The sequence below is a fragment of the Pseudonaja textilis genome, chromosome 1, assembly GCF_049901715.1.
Source record: "Pseudonaja textilis isolate UNSWEBS1 chromosome 1, rPseTex1.2, whole genome shotgun sequence".
Taxonomy (NCBI): Eukaryota; Metazoa; Chordata; class Lepidosauria; order Squamata; family Elapidae; genus Pseudonaja; species Pseudonaja textilis.
The window spans coordinates 131,197,735-131,219,737 of record NC_141990.1 but is presented as its reverse complement, the minus strand read 5'-3'; positions in this window follow the sequence as shown (position 1 = coordinate 131,219,737).

Sequence of the window (22,003 nt, the reverse complement as noted above, 5' to 3'; positions counted from 1 at the left end):
AAATGGAGATTTGGAACTATGAGAAACAACAAGGAACGACTGCAAAACAAGAAGACTGGGACAAAGAAGAAGCCATCCTTAATGAACAAGTAACTCTATGTGGGGAAGAAAAAGGAAAGGGGGGAAAGAGAATGGAGAATTTAAGACTTAAAAAACAATAAAAGAAAATAAAAATAATTTGAAAAATAAGTATAATGTTGGAAAGCAACAGAAAAGGGGAATACAGAAGAGGGGAATAGAGGTAGAGAGACAAAGGGGTAAAAAGGGGAGAGAGAAGAAGAGAGGGAAGAAGGAAAGGAAAAGAAGTTACAAAGGTCCGGAGCAAGATATAAAGAAACAGGACCTATTTAGAGATAATGGGTGAAAATCTAATTGAAAAAGGGATTCTGTAAAGGTACATAAGATTGTATTGTTATATTTGTAATAGAAATAACTTTAGAAAATTGGAAACAATGTATGATTAAAAAGAGGGATAAAATAGTTAGTGTAATTTAGTGAAATGGTTGTGAATAAAATAAATGAAATAAAATAAATGAGAAAATTGAATTAGGAAGGAACGGGAACATTTTAATTTGTCGATGTTTTATAAAATATAAGTGAAGAGGGGAGGAATTAACTATGGAAAGTTTATAATTGTTCCCATAGGATATTTATTTGAAAAGTAACGTGAAAAATGTTAAGAATTTAATGAATTAATATTAATGATAGAATTGAATTGGAATGACAAGAATACAGTGTGTAGTTTAAGAATCAGAATCAGAAGAATGGAAGTTATGTATTATATTGAGTGTTATAATTTTAGGGGAAAGATATAAAGGCGTCATACTCCAATCAGTAACTACAGGAGAAATTTTGTTTAATGAGAAAAGATAATAGACAATTGAAACAGGACAGACAAAAAAATATAAATATAATGATTTGAATTGAGATGAAATAAATAAAATAAAATTGAGAAAATTAAAAGAGGGGAGAAGCTATGTAGAAAATGTAAAATAGTAATAAGATATGGAATAGAACATAAAAATGAGCATGAACCTGAATTTGCATCTGTACAAAGAAATGTAACCCGGGATTATGCTGCTTTCAAAAAAGATGTTTTACTTGTATTTCTTTTCTTTTTGTGAAAACCCAAATAAAACTTACAAAAAAACCCACCACCCATCCCTTCTCTCCCCACCATTACTGCTGCCAATTTGTGGAGCTGGAAAAATGGGGGACCACTGCTTTAACAAGCTTCCACCAGGGATGGGATACGACAGGATTAACTACCAGTTTGGGATTAACGAGCTTCCCTGCACGCTGTGAGCTGCGCACCTGTAAATCATCATCAGCATGCTGTGTGCAGAGACGCAGCCTTCGAAACAGCCTTCTTTTCCTGCTTTATTAACTGCAGCTGTGCCTCGTTTGAAATATCAGGAAATAAAGATCAGGTAAGAGCCTGCGTGGGTGGGTGGGCAAAAACATCAGCAGACATAGAACCAGGTCTATGTCTGCTGCTCTTCAGAGCTACCGGTTCTACAGAGGTGGACAGAACTGGTAGAAACCCACTCCTGGCTTCCACCCATTGCTACTTGTCATGTCCGTTGGTGCTATGGAGGATAAATCTACTCCCTCTTTCCCCTGACAGCCCTTCAAGTATTGGAAGGCAGCTATTGCCTCACGCCTAAGTCTTCTCTTTGTTAGGCTAAACCTCCCTGCCATTCATCATATGGTCTGGCCCAGCAGTGGGATCCTACCTCTTTTACTCCTGGTTCAGTGATTGTGGACGCACGCCCACACACCTAATGTGTGCACACTTAATATGCACACGCAGCTTTCCCCACACCAGCTGAGGCCTGCAACACCAATCAGTTGAGAAGATAAAGAAGAGAAAAGCACAGGGGGAGGTGGAAGGGCCGATCCTGTACTTTTCTTTCTCCTCTCAGCTGATGGTTAGAGGCTTGGGTTTTTTTTGTTTTTTGTTTACTACTGGTTTGGCAGAACCATTTTGAACTGGTAGCATAGCACCACTTGTCTGGCCTCTTTCGGACTCCTCTCTGCAATCAATCTAGGGCCTCAGCATCTTTTTTTGTATCAAGGTTACCAGAAATGGATGCAGGATTCTGAGTGTGGTCTTACCATTGGTATATCCAGTAAAACACCAAGATCCCTCTCTGTTGAGCCAGGTACTGTCTATTCTGTACCTGCGCAGTTGGTTTTTCCTGACCAAGAGCAGCCCATCCCCTCCCATCGGCCTCTCAAGGCAGAGCGTGGAGGAAACTGGAAGTTGATGTTGTTATTCCCCCAAGGGAAGAAATGGGATGAAATGGGGAATCTTAAGTAAAAGTCTTGGTGGTAACTCAGTTCCTTTTGTGATTGTGTTCTGTTTTTTAACTTTATTCACCATGAGTTATGCCAGAATGGGATGAAGGAGGAGAGACCAGAAAAGAGCCTAAATTTAATTAAATTCTACAATCAGACTCATCTCATTCCTGCTGCAGTGTATAATGATTACTTCCTCACCCCACCCTTCCAGATGCTGAAATTCAGAAAAGGGCAACAAAACTGGAGGAATCAGTCTATCGCTTTGCCCGTCATGCATTGCATACATGAAGGCAGCATCATTCAATCATGAATCCAAACAGGCGCAATAGAGGCAGGACATGGACTAGTGATGGTGGTCGTATTTTACATGCCATTTCATGTGAACTCAAGGATGGGTGGATGCCCACTTTAATTCTTCAGTGTGGAATAATCTTGTACTTTACAGTAGTTGTCTTCAGTATGTCAAATGTGGATTTATATTAGGATATGTTGCTCTTGTAGTAGTACCTGCATCACAGATAGATAATTCTGTGACCTTCATAGTTACAAAAGTGATGAAAAAGTAACTTTGCAAATAACCCTTGCATTTACAACCTTCACAGGTCTGTAAAATAAAAGAAAGCTGATAGTAAAGTTGTAATATTTCACTTAACAACCAAGTTGGCAGTCCCAGTTGTGGTCATTAAGTAAGGAGACTAGTTTAAGAATTAGTTATTCTGATCATTTTTTTAACGTGTTAGAAAACATTCACTGATATAATTATACAAAGGTTTCAGGGTATATTTAATGTATGCATTTCTTTCAAATACATTCTTGAACACATTTTAATATATTATTGGAATTCCAGACTATAGAACAATAGTCTGAGAGGTACAATTTTCAACAAGCAGAAATAGTCATTCTTCTAAAAATTCTGATGGATCGAATCTGTCAGTCGGCCTTAAACTAAATGGACAAATGATCTAATGCAATAAAAAGCAGCTTTTATGTTTTACATCTTGGGGAATCAAAGCAATAGCTGAGTAAGCCCAATTGATTTTGGGAGAGAGGGAGGGAGGGACAGAGAGTCAAGATGAGTTAATATGCAGGGAAGCTATTCAAACATCTTTTTGAGTTTGTATTTGTTTCAGAGCAGATGTCAGGGAGGGTGTTTTTGGCAAGACCCACTCATTCAAACTGTCCAGGGCTGACAGTTGCTTGCTAAAAGGATGGCTGAAATGCAAAGCATTTCTGATCAGAGTATCACGTTTATCTGGAAGTTAATTACTGTGGCACCATTGGTTATTATGCAAAACCTGTGCAGCTGCATCTGAGCTAAGAGAAGGCAAAGCTCTTCAAGATCTGCTGAGGAAGGATAAAGAGATTTTGGAAACTCTGCCTCTCTCGCTCCTAATCAGAAAGCAGTGGGATTCCCACCAAGGGCCCTTCTGAAACAAAATTAAACATGGAAGATACATATATATATATGTTTTCTCTCATTCAGCTACCAAGGAATCCTTAATAGCCTTCTTTATAATGCCATCTCCTCTCTGAGCATTAGGAAAACTGCCCCATCTGTTGGTGTTGGGGATGAAATCTGCCAAGCATGTTTGCCTAGGAGCTTAAGAAAAAGGACAAGGGAGATGGATTGGATTTCCATCTTGGACCAGACGAGAGTTTGTTTCTCAGTAAACCTTTTAAGGATTGTACCATGTAAATCAATTCATCTGGAAATTGGGAAACCACCAGCCCCTGTTGTGGTACCTTGCCCTGCTGACTTGCACTCTTAACTTATGTGATGTATGGGTGGTTTCTTCCTCGTGAACTCAGTGCCACCCAGATATACGGTGTTGGCTGAGCCATGGAGGTGAAGGTGATGGAGACTGTGATCCAACCTATCTTGGAAGTGCTAGATTGGAGAAGGCTACAGTGGAGTCTGAAAATATTTCAGCAGTGCTATTTTAACATTTGGTTGTTGTTGTTGTTGTTGTTGAATGGATCAGCACCATCATACCTGACAGTTTCCAGGAAAGATAACTGATGATATCACTTCTACATCCTCAACCCAGGCAAAACCCTTTGAAGGAAGACAGTTTAATATTGTTATGCTAAGCACAGGCCTGCAAATGCAAGATGAAGCTTTTGGCTAAAGATCGGGCACTGGCAATGAATTCTTCCGTTCACATAGTAAGTGCTGAAATAATAGCACATGGCCTCTCTGGTTGTAAGGCAAGCAGGCTGCCAAATGAGTAATAGTGACACATTAGGTTCAAAGGTGTTTAGCTGCTAGCTTCAGCAAGAGCAAAACTCATTCTATTATAGCTTGGAGGGAAGAGCATTGTTACACTCAATTTAACAGTTCAGGCATCACTGTCATCAAGATGCAGCATTAATGGCTGAAAAATCTATGTGAGCCCTGCCAGAGCATTGTGAATCTGGAAGGGAAAAAAGAAGAAGGTACTGATAGCTGACAAATGTAAATGCTTTTTACATATTTGAAATACTCCTATATAACTGGGAGATATATTTATACATCATCTTTATCATGATTTCCTAGGCTTTTTTTGCGCCATGCAATTTAACATGTTATAAAACTGTTCCCTTTCCAAGAACAGAGAAAATAGAACTGTCTAATGCATTGCAGTTTCCAGCAGGAATGTGCTTTAAAAATTGTTCCATAGGATGACTATTATCACATAATAACCGAAGACGCTTGCACATGCATCCTTTAATTCCTCAAAACATGTTCATCAGAAGGTATATGTCCAAGTGGATCCTTTCAAACACACTCGGAAAGATCAAGTGCTACTTTAATTCAATCAGCAGAGATCAGTCTGTGATGATTATTCATCCGTAGTAGCTATCTTCAGATATTGCAGTAACCAAGAAATATATGGGTATTTGTTAAGGCCTAAAACATCAAGTTAGGAGTGTTGGAGACATTTAGTCACACAGAATTTGCTCGTGCTAATTATATTTACTTAACATCCATATGAAGCTGAGAAGTCCGCTGTTAATTTGGGATGAAGTGCCATCAGTACACTTGTATACTTAAATGCCGTTCATCATTAGCTGAGGCCATTCAAGGGTGTCTCCCAGAGACGCAAGTAAAAGTCCTGAACGAATGCTTGGACTCAGTGGGGAGAAACAAATGCAGATAAAAATCCTATCCAATGGAACTCCAGTCTATCTGTAAAAGTTGAGAGATCCGGTGACATCAGTGCTGCTACTTAGATGGGTGGGGGGGACGGGACAAAAAGAGAAATGACAGAGAGAGAGGAAGAAGGAAAGATCAGAGAGAGAGAGAGAGAGAGAGAGCACTGATGGGGAAGACCTGCAAAGCATGTCTTCTGGAATTCTTTTTAAGCTCTTAAAAATAGTTCTCTGTCCTAAGAGGAATCCAGGAAGTAAGGTTGGAAAAGAGGAAAAGAGGAAGCATTCTGAGCTTCTCCATTTTCCTCCTCCTCACTCCTCATATTTGGTGCTACTTAGTTCTGTTTTGGAGGATTATCCTATTGTGGATGAAAGTCAATCTGACAAACTGGGAAAGCCAAGCTTTCCCCACTCAAAACAAACCAAAAACACATTTCCAACATTCCTTTCTCATTGCTTTATTTGTTGTCCACCTGCAGCTCCTGAAAGATTACCCAAGAGAACATGCAGGGCTTAAAAATATTTTTCCTATATTTTATTTTAGTATATTGCATCCCATCATGCTGCTTACTTTTACTACCAAGTTTATCAACAAGATGGGATGGCCTTGTTCATATTCCTGCAGATGTTTCTGAATTAACAGGTGTATAACCAGATGAAAACCATCCGATCTGAGATGAACTGAGGGACTTTGGAGGTTTGCCATATGGTCAAATTGTCATTTGAAACAACTAAGTGTCCACAATTACGTCCGTTGTTTGCCACTTATTCATCCCCCTTAGAGCGAATGCATGAATCTTATTGACAAGCAGGCAGAGATGTAAAAGAAACCCACAATATATTCTATGAGTAAAAATATATAAAATTCATCAAAACAGACTCTATTGAAAAGAATTTGTATCTGTCTTTTTTCAGTTACCCCCCACCAAACAAAACATTTTAAAAATTTGCTTAGAAGAAGAAAAACTTTACATTTTAAAAAGAAATTACATCAGGCAAATATTTGGAAAAAAACATTTTGCATAGATTTATACTGATTCTCCATATATTGTGTGGATGTTCCATGAAAAGGGAACATTCTCCAAGGGAACGTTGCAAATTATTATTTGTTTTCTTATTTATCTGTGTATACGTGCAATCAAAGTGCCAGATTTAGGAAAGCATGAAAACTATGATCTCACAGACCTTCAGCAGCTTGTCCCCTTTCTCTACTGCTGCTACTTGCCCTTCTCCTGTTTTATCTTCTGCCCTCTTTCCTTTTGTCTGCCAATGTCCTCATTGTCCCCTTCTTTTCCCCATTCATACGCTACCAGAAGAATTTGAAAGAATTTATTTTACTCTTTCTTCTTGAAATGTTTAGCTGAGCATCCTATCTACCTAACAAAAATTTGTATGTTTAATGAAGTGAATAAAGCAGCTGTTACGATAAATGCTGAAAACTCCCCTTTTTGGTGCTGCTACTGCTACCCAGCATCTGGCCTTCCAGCTTCCTTGGAGGCCCTCACAAACACATGACCCTAACAAAGCCATTGTGTATCTTGGGTGCACTTATTCATAAGGCCAGGATTCCATTCTTCATTTATCACTGACTGTCTGAAATGATCAACCTGGTAGCTGAGGAGTCAGTGTGCTACTTAAGCTTAAAATCTCCCAGGATTGATCGATTGATTGACTGATTCTCTCTCTCTCTCTCCGTCCCCCTCTCCCTCCCCTCCTCTCTTCCCCTTCCCTCCCTCCCTCTCCCCCTTCCCTCCTCTCTCTCAACCCCTCCCCCCCCCAAAAAAACCCAAATGTTGCTGAAAAGTAAGTGGTTCTCTTCCAGTTTCTTCCTTTCTAAGAATACCTCTGGACTCTCAAAGCTTTTTTTGATAACAAACAAACAAAGAAGTAGCTTTATGTTTTCCTTCAAAGTATGGTCCCTCCTTTAAAAAGGATAAAAGAGGAACTGGGTCTTGATAAGATAACAGTATTTTTCAAGTTAATTGATGCATTATAAAGTGTTGTGGGATGGGCATCCATTTTGTAAGCCATCCAGGCCATTGGCCATTGTGCAAGAGTGCCTCCATGTTCTTAAATGGATGTAGGATACCCTCCATACAAATGCAGAAAGACCTCTGCTTAATGTAGTTATAATGAGGTTAATACACACCCTTCTAAAGATCTAAAGATGAGGAGAGTGTGTGCCCCTCCTCTCCTGGTTGTGGTTCCTTTCACAATCTTTTGTCTTCATTTTTGTATGTTTGAGTGCCTTTGATATCTGCATCTCCAGAAATTGGTACCAGATTTGCAGGCTGGCAATTGCATCCAAATGCTGCTCTTTAGCAGTAAAATTTGGCCAGATTCTAAAATTACACTGAGGACAATTTTTGCTTTCTATATTTTTAGAGGTGACCTTTTCCTAGGCTGTCAGTGCCAAATATTTATCACTGTAGCAGAGACTCTGAAACTCATGGATAACATTGTGAGATTTTAAAAAAAATAGCAAAGAACTGGCTTAGATTTAATCCTAACTATTACAGCAGTTCCAATCGCTGACCATTTCAGAGAGATTATCTTCCTCTTCCAGGAGTCTCTGGCTGATAAAATGACTTCAGCAGCTAATACATTATTAACTCAGAAGAAATAGTGAGCCACCCATTATAAACTTCTGCTTTGAATTCCCAGCAGGAATAACGCAGGGTCACAAAGTCATCAGTAACCAATAGCTGACAGGTAATTGATATTATACATTTGGAGCATGCCAGAAGTTTTAAAAGCTAATTTGTCTCATATCTATTACAGGTAACCATTTCAAAATATGAATATCTCTGTCCCACTCCCCAATTCCTTATTGTCGGTCAGACCCTCTGAGCATGCAATTTAAATATAAACCTATTTTATTGATTCAAAGTAAGTTGATGTATTTATTCATTCATTTGCTAAAGCCGCCCATCCCAGCCAAGTGACTCTGGGCAGCTTGCAATTTTAAACTATAAAACAGAGAAAACAAGAAAAACATCCCAAAATAAATATATAAAGCAGCCAAGATAGTTGGCCAACTAACAAGAAAGCCAAGTTGATATACAATATCAAAACGTCCATCCACCCTTGTAAATAAGTAATTTTATTGTCTTTTTAGTAAAAGAGGTACCAGAATGAGATCTGAATTTGACTCAATCCATTCATTTATCAGAAGAAAAGGCGCAGACATTGAGTAATTTATTAATACATCATCAAGGCCACAAACCCACCAAGCTTGGGTGAGCCTCTAGAATGGGTTTCCCCCGGCAAAACTTGAAACGCACTTTATAATAAACGTGAATGCATGGTTTCTATTATCATATCTCTGCCATTCACCCCATGTTCTTGCACAATGTAGATTTATCCACAACAACCAAATTAGATTTCCCCCAAGGTATTTATTAATGTTTTTTTTAAGGCTTACTGGTGTGCTATACACTGTATGGTGCATAAAGATAACCAAAGCAGCGTTGGAAAGAAAAACCCTGATAAAAAGGGAAGGGGGGGGGGGTGAATGAAGTCGAGGCAGGCTAAGAAAATAAAAGGCCAGAGGAAGGTGAGGCTCTAGTGGTTGCCATGGTGATGCAGGCATTATGATTAAGCTTTTCTACTTTCCTTAGAGGGGATGGGGCTTGATCACTGGGGCATCAGAAACCGTCAGGCATCTGTGCCTGCAGGCAGGAGCAGAAAGTGGATTGTTTCTATCAACTTAGCTTTCAACATTGGTCCTCTATGTTTTTGGGGTCCTTAAAATTTACCCTGGAAAAATAAGAGGAAAATCATTACCTAATAACTGTCTGCACAGATAAAGATATTAACCTGCAATTTTATGCCTTTCTTGAATAGCTGGATGAGACAAGCAGAATTCCTGGAGATTCTTAGGATGAATCTCAAGGGTAGAGCTACTACTACTAATAGTGGTAGTGCTACTCCTAACAGTAGACATGGGCTGGCCTAAAGTTTCACCATTACAGGGCAAAATAGGCTAGAGGTACATTCTATGGCATCGTCAGTTTGGTTTCATGGTTAAGGCGTCAGGCTAGAAACCAGGAGACGGTGAGTTCTAGTTCCACCTTAGGTATGGGAGCCAGCTGGGTGACCTTAGGCCAGTTACTCTCTCTCAGTCCAACTCACCTCCCAGGGTTGCTGTTGTGGAGAAAATAGGAGGAGGGTTGAATATGTTTGAATTATTTTAAAAAATAATAAAGGCAGGGTATTATTAAATAAAAAACAAAATATTGCTCTTTCCCTAGTCATTATGTGAAAAAATTATTTCTCACACATACCTACTTCAGGCTGATTTCATGACCAATTTACTCCAGAAGGCCACTGTCCAATTCTCCTTTACTCATCTCCTTGTCCCACACCCCATGACTTTTCTTTGTGGACAAATGCTTCCAATACAACTAGTTACCATGAACTGTGCAGGAATGCGCCATCCTCTTGAGTTTGGAGTCACAGCCTTCTGTATCCCCCCCCTTTTTTTTCTTTTGTAAATGTTACCTAAATATTTCTGATTATTTTGTTGTCCAAATTTACCGATGAGTCATGGACCATAGAAAGGAGGAACCTGTCCATTTCCACCACCACCCCTTTTTAATAGGATGACATTGACACAGGTTTTGCCAGTTACTCTTCTATTGAAGTAATAGAAACAACTATACAAGTAGTCCACTTTCAGCAACCAAAACTGGGAGTGGTAACTCAGTCGTTAAGTGAAGCAATCACTACGTGAAACATCACTATTTTATGATTTGACTTCAGATTTTCTTTCCTTTGCAGACCTGTGAAGGTCATAAATGTGGGCATAGATCACAAAATTACTTTTTCGTCCTAATCAGTCACTAAATGAGGCAGTCACTAAATGAGGACTACTTATAAAATTATGGTTTTTTTTTTTAAAAAAAACAGTCCTTTGAAGATGCATCCAAGGAAAACAAAGTGTTTTGGTTCTTGCTTTCTCTGCATGGATGAAAAGGATAAAGAAACAGGGGAATTCACCAATTAGAAGCCATACCAAATGTGGACTGAGCTGAACCCGAGGCCATCCCCATCTGGCCACAATGGAACAGGGAGTTGAAATCCAGGAAGGGATTTGTTTTTATGGGCAGTTTCATTTCTTGCCAGCTTATCTATAGCTGAAGGACTTTAGAGGAAAATTCACTGATGCTGATCAATAACATCATAATAAAAAATTAATTTTAAGAGCAATTCTGGAAAAATCTTGTAAGTTTATATTAAAAAAAACTCGCTGCCAGTTTCTTAATATGCTGATACTTCAAGCAGGTGCAACATATAACAAGAATTATTCTTTCACAGGTAAAAAAAAAATCCTGCTGATTGCTGAGATCAATTCAGATATATATCTACATCTACATCTCTCCTTTCTCCAAAGAATTTTGGATTGCAACAATACAGTCTCTTTTATTTGTAGAATGTGTTTATACAATAAATAAAAATTCTCGAAGGTAGATTAATTGCTAAGGTAATTAGATGAAAGTTGCACATTCTTGTAGTTACCAATAAATTGGTGAATAAAGGTTTAAATATAAAATTACATGGAATATATATAATTAATAAATAATTTACTTCTAAAAAAATTCCATAGTATCTTATTTTATAAATCTTCCACCAAGACATTAAGGTATGATTTCTATTTTCTCCTACTGTTTAGTTGTTTTTTAATCGATTAAAATTTATACACTTTCATTCTTCATTCTTTATTCTAAGTGTCTTCCAAGTTACTATTACAACCTAAGAGACCCATAGATACTCTTGTGTTTTGCTGTGCAAAGTTGTTTTGTCATCATGGCCTCCAAAAGTATTTCATTTGTGGGCAAAGATCTCATATTAATGAGATATCTGCTTTCATGGTTGCACAACATAAAAGCAAAAAGTAAAGTTAAAAAATCCATAGCATTTTTGAATATACATATTTATTTTAATTTATTATGATCATCTATATTAGGAATTATAACATATTAATTTCTCTAGGCCATCACGTGGTGATATAACTTGTTTTCCTGATATAATTGCAGCCTTTATTGGGTATTTCTGAACAAAACTGTTTCAACTGAAACAAAAATAAAAGGAAGCATATGTATGATTAAGATTTTCCTTACTATAATTTTGTAAAATGTTGTAGGCCAGCAATAGTGTGATATAAATGGAATATTTCATATGCACAACCATCAAATAAAGTCACAAGAATGGACAAGCTGTTATCCACTGGAAATGTATTCCTTTTGGAATGGAAATTACAAAAGGGATACATTCCACATCACAGCAGGGCATCGAATAAAAGTAGCCACAGTATGTACAAAATTAATAATTTGAAGACAGGAGAAAAGATTTTTTTTAAAAGGAATCTGAATATTGAGCCAGGTCATGCTACATCTTCTCTATCTCATAGCTTAAGTGTAATTTTTCTTAATGGAACAGTGTGATACTATGATTGTCAATTATCTATACAGAAAGAATTCCTGAGGAGATTTCCTTCCTTAGAAATGATGCAGTGAGATTTGGCAGCAAATATGATGAACGTTAGAGTGGGAGCAATGGAATACATATACAACTCACATTTGCTTGACTATTTTAGATGCAAGCTGTTTCTGTTTAATAATGAACAAAGCATATAGCCCTTTTCCACATACGATTGCTTTGTTGCAGCTTCCTCCAACTCTATCTGAAGAAATATCTTTGTTGTGATGCGAGGTTGCTATGCACAATATTTTTGTTTCCGGGAAAACAGTATGCTCTGGATTGTGTTGGGCTATGATAAAAGATGCCATCACCTCAGCAGGAATGTCCTGTCATGTATAAATCCTTGACTTCCTTCCTTCCTCCTGCACATCCTTGCTTGCATATCTATGGCTGCTGAAAAAGGGCACTGCTGTGTACCGAAGGCTAGTCAACAGCCTGGATTGATGATGGCTGGAGGATTACTACACCTCTGACTGCTAATCAATAGGTATTGAGTGTAACCCTAGGCTCTAAATTCAACAGGGTTAATAAGTGTCTACACAAAACAATGGCCTGAAATACAATCTTTCTATTGAGTGAGCTACAGGGGAGGTGGGATTGTTTGCTTCAGCAGCTGCAGATAAAGCCACTGGGAGACCAAGCTATCTTCTGTTCCCATTTGACCTGGAGCATTCTTGATTTACTATGTATTCTGTGCCTTTATTTTGGTCCTAGCAGAAAGAAATAACTTACAGCACTATAATCTGGACTCTTTCTAAATAAATGCACTGCACTACAGAAAGTAGATGAGCAATTCCTTAGGATCATTTCTATTGGACAAATTGGAAAACATTAATCATACAACATGAATAAGTAGCACATAATGGAAGGCAATGTAGCCTGTGGAGCAATTGGTTGCTATGTAGATGGGAATGCTTTTCTGAGAAAGAAAAGTCTTAATCACATAATAAATAATGTGATTTCCTAACCATTTGAAGTAGAAGCTGAATTGTTCAAATATGGGCTTGATTTTGAACATACATACACTATTATGTTTAGAAACCCTGACCTGCAGATATTGGTCATCCATGCGCAATCAATAACTCCTTTGTTATGTGTCAATCTGCAAGCCTATGCAAATATATGTAGAAGCCATCCTAGCTACGATGTTAGTTGACGTTCAGTTTTCTGCAATTGGACTCAGGGCTGGATGGTATTTGACTGAAGGCAATCTCAACTATTTAATTTCCTTTGCAGAAATGGAATATTCTATTCAAGCCATAACAGAGATTGCTTTGGTGTTACAGAAGTAAGAGGCATCCATCGCCCAACTCTTTTAATTAGAATCTGCCAGGATAACCTCTGTTGTGGTATGCAAAACACCAGTGGGCTCCTAAAAGTCCATAACTGTTAGTATAGATTTGGAAATATTGTCTTAAAAATTATGCTGGACTACATTTCTTTTCAACTACATTGAAGAAAAGTGTAAATTTGGATGATTATAGTTATTGCACGAAGATGTATAGAGCCATAGTGGTGTAGTGGTTAGGATGCAATATTGCAGGTTAACTCTGCTCACATTGCCAAGAGTTCGATTCCCTAAACCTGAACTGGTTCAAGGTTGACTCAGCCTCCCACCCTTCCAAGGTGGGTAAAATGAGAACCCAGATTCAGGGAGGGAATTCTATCGGTTCGGACCGGTTCTATAGAACTGGTTGTTATGATTCTGCACAGTTGGGAGAACTGGAAAATCATGCCCCTGGCTGGCCTGGCCTATGCCACTCTGCCCACCCCTCCCCTCCCCACCCAGTCAGTCTTTATCACACATGCACAACATTGAGTGCGTGCCCAACATTGCTGACTGTGTTCTTCCCTGCCCAGTCACTCCTTAAGGTATTTCTTTTTTTCCATCTGCCCGACAATCAACTGTTCCTATGTTCAGCCGTGCTGGGATTCCCCTCTCTTACTTACTGCTTTGTCCAGGAGGCTTCCCAGGAAGGCAAAAAATGGAGGGGGGGGGCTCCATTTTTTTCCTCCCTGGGCCCCAGGGAAGCATCCTGGGAGCAAAAACACCACCCTAGGAGGATTCCCTGAGGCCCAGAAGGCCCCAAAATGGAGAGGGGGTGCTGCCAAAGAATAAGAAGCCATACCTACCCCGTCACATGACCATGCCCACTTAGCCATGCCCACAGAACCGGCTACTACAAAATTTGAATCCCATCCCTGCTCAGATTGTTGGGAGTAAATAGGCTGACTCTGTAAATTGCTTAGAGAGGGCTATAAAAGCACTGTGAAGCGGTATATAAGTCTAAGTACTATTGCTATAGAAATTGCAGGGAAAATACATACAAAGCCCATAGAAGTACATGTGTGAATTTTCTTAGCTATTTCTTTAAGAAATGATTCTCTGAATAATTAAACAGAGTAGGAAAGCTATCTGAGTATAATGTAGGTAGCATTGAGATGGAGCCAGATTTTCACTCTGATGTGTTGTAATTTGGTTTTTGTAGTCACAGAAGATGATGTTCTACCTTTTTTCAGGTTGCCTCCTTGCAAGATAAAGATTTTCGTTTTGGCCTACTTTGCAGTATGTTCTAGTTATGATATTATTGAAATAAACTGAACAGAATTGCCAACAGCCAGGTTGTCAAATGAGGGTGACTTAAGTTTTACACAGACTCCTCTCCCAGATTCCTAATGTATATAGATTTTTATATGGTCACTTCCAATGTTGTAGTGCAAATGGAAGTTGCATGTTTGCAAAGGATTAGGTATATTTATGTTCCATAGCCAAACTCTGTCTTCAGGAAATGATTAATTTTCTAGAAATGGATATCCTTTTACTGATCAGGACAAATGAATGATTGGCTGTCTAAACAACTTCCTTAGGAGGACAAGCATTTGTTCACCATGGAGCTTCAAGTAATTAATCACAAAGAAGAATTAGCAAACAGCATGAATTTTCTTTATCAGAAGAATTGCTTCCAGAGATTATGAGTGTACTCCATCTCATGTTGAAAATAACCATTGCTTGCAATGAACACTTTTGCTTTTTCTGTCCTGTTGTTGCATCTGGTAAAAAAAAACAAAAAAAACTTATTGTTTTTTCTGAAGCTCTAAGACACAATTTGTTTGATCCAGGCATTTTCAGACAGACACAAAATCCAGCAGCACAATGTTTATTTGAGTTCTTCCTCCTCACTTTCTCCCTACTGCATTCTGAATCAATAAATATTTTTCCTCACTGTATTTTGCCTTTGGACACCCAAGAAAATTATTTTGGGAATCTCAAAATATATAATTAATTTAAGAGTTTAAATTTATTTGATTAATTTTACTGCTGCGAATCAAAAGTGTTAATGGATCTGTGGGATTCCAAATAATGAAATGTACTTTACATAAGATACCCCCATTCTCAGCAATCTTCCTCCTTATTATCTCTTCCTACATAGGGCATGGTGTGGCGAGAGCAGGGGTATCCAACACTGGCAACTTTAAGACCTGTGGACTTCAAGTCCCAGAATTCCCTATCCCCATGGCTGGCTGAGGAATTCTGGGAATTTAAATCCACAGGTCTTCAAATTGCTAAGGTTGGACATCTCTGGACTAGAAAAGACATTGGAATATAATAACATTGAAACATGAAGTCAGCAAAATATCTAACATACTTTCAGATGTGCAAAGTACATCTAGTAGTACAATGGGAGAAGATCTGAGGTTCTTTCAGTATTGTCCTAAGAAGACTGTGAGAAAAAGTTGAATCTGCACACATTTTATTTTCCTTTGGAAATTTCTCAAGTTTCTTCAGACTTTGATTCCTCCAATCAAGTGTCTCTTGATTGGCCAATATAAATATAGGCCCTTTGGAAATATGATTCCACAGATAGCCTACTATTTGCAGTTAAGATCACCTTGCCTTCTCTGGAAATCCTTGCAGCGTACTGATCCAGAAGTTCTTGATAAGTATGAGATGAAAATACAGAACCACAAGGGGGGGTGCTTTTTTTTCTTTTAAACTGGTGGTGGACTCTGCCCACTTGACCTCAAGGTGAGAGTTGATGGAAATAAACAAAGGCTTTTTGAACCCACTGGTCTATTTAACACTTAAAACCATTTCTTTACACTGTCCCTGACAAACTGATTTATTTAAACTGCTAGCATACACACAGTTCAGTAAATCATTTCATCCCCTTCTACCTTGATCAGGGCGACACCTGCCATTCACCTAAAAAAATCTGCATCAGATACGGCAAGGGTGTGTTTGTGTACTTGTCTACTTAGGGCCTTTTAAACTGTCATTTGCCACTTATCTGGTTCAAATACCTGGGTGAATGTAAAGAAAACACTGGACACAGTCAAAAGTGCAAAATTATTAATCAAGTTGTGCAAACAAATATATCTCTCTTCAGCTGCTTGTCCAAAGACAGATTTCAGGGACTTACACAAAGGGAGCACATTAGGAGCTTGGTGGATTATCAACCCGGTTTATCTTAGCTTTGTGTTTATTCTTCATTAGCTCCAAGCAACAGACCGAAAGGCCTGGTAGAGGATGCCCTGGATTTATCCTGTGCCCTGCTCTTCATTGTTAACATGATGCATTAATCACACAAAGGCAAGCCCTCCTTGGCTGCCAGGGAGGACTGGCATGATTTAGGCTGACTTAGTGGAGTATGCTAATGGCAGTTGATTTGGTTTTAATAAGCTCCTCAAAAGCGACTCCCTCAAATCTGGCCTAAGCTGCTGTGACAATCAGAGCAGACAGTGACAGCTGCTGAGGCAGCGGCTTGAGGCTGCTTCTTCCTGTTTCCCGGGGAGTTTGCCCAAAGTGTGAGACTCCCACAAGATCTTTTCTCTCACAGGTTATGAATTTCAATCAAGAAGCATTCACAGCAGTAAAGGAAAACACACAGAACGGGGTTGGGGGATGGGGAAGGAAAAGGAGAAAGCAGCTTCAAAGGAAGACCAGTTAGCAATATTCCAAGTTGCTGTGGATTCACAACATATACCAATAAGCATAGTCCTTCTATTTTTGGTTCTGGCGCTGCGTGAAGTTAATGTTCTTAATTCTTATCACAGTTAAAGGAATTAAGGGATTAAAAAAATGCAGTGATATGCTCAGGATTGCGGTACTTAGCATATAATATTTTGGAATCAAATGAATTTATATTTAATGCTAGCTTCATGATGTAGCTCCCAAAATGCCACAGCTTTTCCTCTTACTTTTAGGATTATGTTCTTAGAATGCAAATAAATGGTACAGTGGATGCAAAAAATGCTACTTTCGGAAGGGTTTTTTGGGGGGATTTTCTGCATACTTTCTGTCATCTTTATTAATCTGAATGAACTAATATTCACTCAGTCAGGAATCATTAATGGAGTATAATTCGTCATGTAGCCTTCTGTCATTTCTAAACTTTGAGCACCTTTTAAAATAATAATGATTTTTTTAAAAGTTCTATGCGCTTGGTTCACAATGATTCTGTGGGTCTCACAATGATCAAACAAAATCCAATAAAATCAATAAAAGATTAAAGATGTCAAGTACAATGAAGCAAAGGGTATTTTCTGGTCTGGTCATAAAGTTAAAGATGGATTGTTTCCGACTGTATAGAAATTCTTGTTAATTCTTATCATTTTGGTTATTTTGTTAACCTCTGATCTGAATATGATACTAAAACAGTGTCAGTGCTTAAAATGCTAAATTCTTTATTTTCCCCCCAATTGAATATGTTTTGTAAGAATTATAGTAGAGAAGCATTTCTTTTTCTTTCATTCTTCTAAATTCTTTGGGCATTTTGATATTTCTTTTCTTCCTCTTTCTTTCTTTTGTTGTTACTATTTAAATATTTTTAAAATAAAGGAATAAAATGTCAGTCTTAAAAAAAGTCTTAAAATGAAAGACCTAAAAAAGCAATTAAATGGTTACACCAAACAACACACATGAATACGAAAACAATGCTATAATTCCCCCTCAAGCAATCATATAATGGCACCATCCTGATTAAATTAAATTAACACCCCCCCCTGAAAAGAGCTCCATCTTTATCACCTTCTTGAAGGCCATGACTATTGGGGACAAGTCTCATCCCAAAGGGTAAAATGCAAACCAAAGGGCCATGACAGAGAATAATTTTCTCTAACTCCACTCATCTTTCCATTGTGGAAATAAGAGATTACCAGCAATTTCTCATGGGATGTTTGTATCAGGTTAATTGATCCTGGTTGGAGAAAGCTCTCCGGAAGGCACCATAATGCCAAGCCATGATAGATAGAGGCCCAAACCACCACTTAAAAGTTTATTGCCAAACAATGCAAGGTCACAAAACCAATGCAGAATGTTCCTGATATCATCTGCTAATCATATGACCATTGGTACTGAATGCAGCTGAGTGTCCCAATGGAACCTGTAGGAGTCCACTTCTGCCATCTACATCCCAACAAATCAATGACATGCAGATCCCAAATCCAAGAAGGAATTACATAAAAGATCATAAATAGAATAATCTTTTAAATATTAACCCATCCACAAACTCTGATCGTTTAGAGCAACATGATGCTTCAGCCCATTTCTTCTAGAGTAACAGCAACTGCATTATTAGAAGGCTTGTTGGGAGAAATGCCCATCTGGGTTCAGTTCCAAGTGGGAAGAAAGACACTGGAAACATGGTGACTGCTTGGAAAGATGGCTTAATGGTGGACAGGACCACATGAATGAGAGAGGGAGCACTTGGGTGAGAGAGGGAGGGAGTTTTATAACCTCTGTTGGGCTTTGAACTTGCTTCCTGTTCCTCTGGCAAGAAATGTATCCTGATTGGTTGTCAGACTCCCATGGGGCCACGCAGGGGTAGCTTGGTTGAATCTTGCTGGGTGATGTAATGAAGGGGCTTTGGGCTATTCCTATTATGGCTTTATGGCTTTGCCCTGAAGGATTTTGTGTGGGGGCATTTGCTTATGAATAGACCTAGTCAACTCTTTATCTTTTAAGTGCTGGCATCTGCTGTGGGCTATTGAGGAGGGTGGGGGTTAATAAGAGTAAGTCTGCTTCCTGCCTAAAAAAACATGTTTCTCCATTTTTCATCCAGGAAAATATAATATTCTGCCTTTTTAATATTTCCTATAATATTTCATTCTTCTAGGAGAGGGATGGACGGTGGTATTCAGCAGCTTCTGACCAGTTCTGGAGAACCGGTAGGGGAAAATTTGAGTAATTTGGAGAACCAGCAACTACCACCTCTGACTGGAGGTTTTACAGTATTCTACCCCTGCCATGCCCCCAAGCCATGCTCACAGAACCGGTAGTAAAAAAAAAATTGAATCCCACCACTGGGACGGGTGCTAACTTCCTACAGGCTTTTCAGAGACAAGTACACCAAGATTGTCCAAAGGGTGAAATGTGCTTCATGAAATTATTGTCCAAGCACTGCACTTGTGCATCTGATAACACAAGTATAGAAGGAGCTGCGGTTGCATGTCAACATCATGAAGAATGTTCTGTCACCCTCCATAGCTCTCTTGTCCACAAATGTCCATGGCGACAAGAAAGACTTACTTATTTAAATTTATTAGCAACCCAACTTCGCTATACTTAAATCTCATCACTGCATAGAAAGTTCTTAATTTTGCAATACTGAAAAATCTGATGAGTTAAAATTTATAGAGATTGTGACTTTCAAGGGCTATTTAAAAAGGGCATATTATATCTGGGCTATAAAAAACCTATACAACTACTAAATAGCAGCAGAGAGGTTTTCAAAACTTCTAAAAGAAGCCAGAAGGATAATCTGTTTCAAGGGCTCGCTTTTAAGTTCACTGTTCATTTGTATTATCTAATCTATTGATCCACCCCACCTTTGCTTTGGGTTTCTCTGTGTGTTTTATACACTGGGCAACTAGTTAGTTCCTTGGGTGCACATACCCAACATTAGCTTCTTTGACCAAAGTGCTGGACTACAGATTCCATCTCCTCAAACAGTCTTTGGGCAAGTGTGCAAGGAATTACAGTATCCAGCGCATTTGGGAAGTGTCAGATTGCAGTGTTGTACTGAATATATTAGGACAATAATTATATCTATAATTTTGCAACCTAAAGATGTAGAACCCTGAACCCTGAATGACAAATACTTTAATGAATACCAAAGTAAGCTTGATTTTAATTTTGTCAGTTAGCACATGGATTTTGTTTATTTGTACTGATAAATTAAATGTAAATTCCAGCCTCAGTCTTTCAAGTATGTTAAATTAAAAACTTCTTTATGAATGTGACAATTTTCTCATTTAGATGATATTGCCTTCCCATCCTCATCTCTTTTTTTATTATTCAAGCTAATTTATCTAGAGAAGAGTTTCTGATTTCACATTACCTTGGGAAAAATGAACTTTTTAAGATTAACTGATAAGGTCACTAATGGAATGTTAAACCCAGCCAAAGGCATCAGAGTAGAAAAGCAAAGGGAAAATTGTTTGTTTAAGATTTATTTTGCTTGCTTCTTAAGAAGATTAACAACGAATTGTTACAGGAAGAGGAATCTAAAGAGGTTTAGGAGCCACCCACCTGAGAAACTTATGTGCTGGGGAAGTTGAGAACATACATGATGGGGATTTCAAAGCAAAAATGGCTATTTTTTTGGAAGAAATGTCTGTCAAAAATGCTGGATTTCAGAATGATTAAATATGCTTCTGCTTCTATTCAGTTAATTTGGGTTAGAACAGATCAGTTTGAAAACATCTTGTGCTGTAATTTCTGAAATATTTTACTCATCTTATTGCGAAGTTAACAAATTCAGTTTCTTGAATCTGTATATATTTAGGTGGCTATGAAGTTTGCTTTATGGACTAGCATAATGTGTTGCTTCCCTAAATGTTCGCTTTAAACATTTAAACATGTCAGTATATTCATATATATAATAACTTGGAATCATAACTAATAAAAGTATAATATAAAAAGTCTGATAAATATCACTTTATCTACCAATTCATTCTTTGTTTTTGGTTGTCCTCTAGTTCATTTCTTGTTCTTTATTTTATGTAATTGACCTTTTTATAGACTCTTTATTTCTGGTACAATGGTTATGTTTGGATTATTTCTTAATTTCTTTCCTATTCCTGTATTCACTGTTGATATCCAAGCAGCAGCTACCAAACATGATCTGATATATCATATGTACAAATGCCAGAGGTTCAGCAAAACCATGCTTCCTGTATTTAAGCCCATTAACATTCAAATTGAGGATCTCTTTAATCTTCCCCAAGTGGTGATCTGGGGAATATTCTCATCTCCCTTTACTTTGACAGACACTTACATCTGCATTTTAAACATTAATGATATGAAGCTGGAAACCGTGCGCAACTCCATTTCATTTCCTGCATCTGGGTTTGTCACCAGCATTTGTATCCAAAGATATCCCATGTTGCTTCTGTGCTCCTTCCAATGTTAGGCCTGCAGAATATAATATTATTAGTCCCCGTGAGAGCATTCCTAAGCTCTTAAAATATCCAAGCCTGAGAAAACAACCTTTATGATAAGGAGTTAATCATATATCTCCCTGAGGGGGCAAAAAAAAAAAAATCAAATCAAATCAAGAGCAGACCCTGGAGTCAGCAGTCTTTGCTCTGTGCAATATTAATTAAGCCTGACCCCTAGCAACTTGATTAATTAAGTCAATGCTTTGATAATAATATTTAAATAAAAAAAAAAGGATATGTACCACAGTTGTCTGACCTGCCTCTTGAAAAGCTCGTTTTATTGTTCCTCTTCTGAGAGTACACAGAGAGCCAAGTGGAAGGCAGTGACCCAGCATGGAAAACCTCAGTGACCCTCGCTTATGAGCCTCTACTACATCAGCATGGGAAATCACAACAGGAGCAGTGTGACAGGATAGCTCTTGTTTGATGGGTCCTAACCCTTAGGCTTGTGTTGATGGCCGTCACTCATCCTAGTCTTTCTCCTGGAATTTTCCTCTGACTTCATCCCACTGCTCTGACAGTTTCACTGTTGCAGTCATGTGGATGAAGCCAATTGCAGGTAGTCCTCCACTTACGATCACCATTGAGACCAAATTTCTGTTGCTAAGCAAGACTGTTGTTAAATGAATCTTGCCCCATTTGG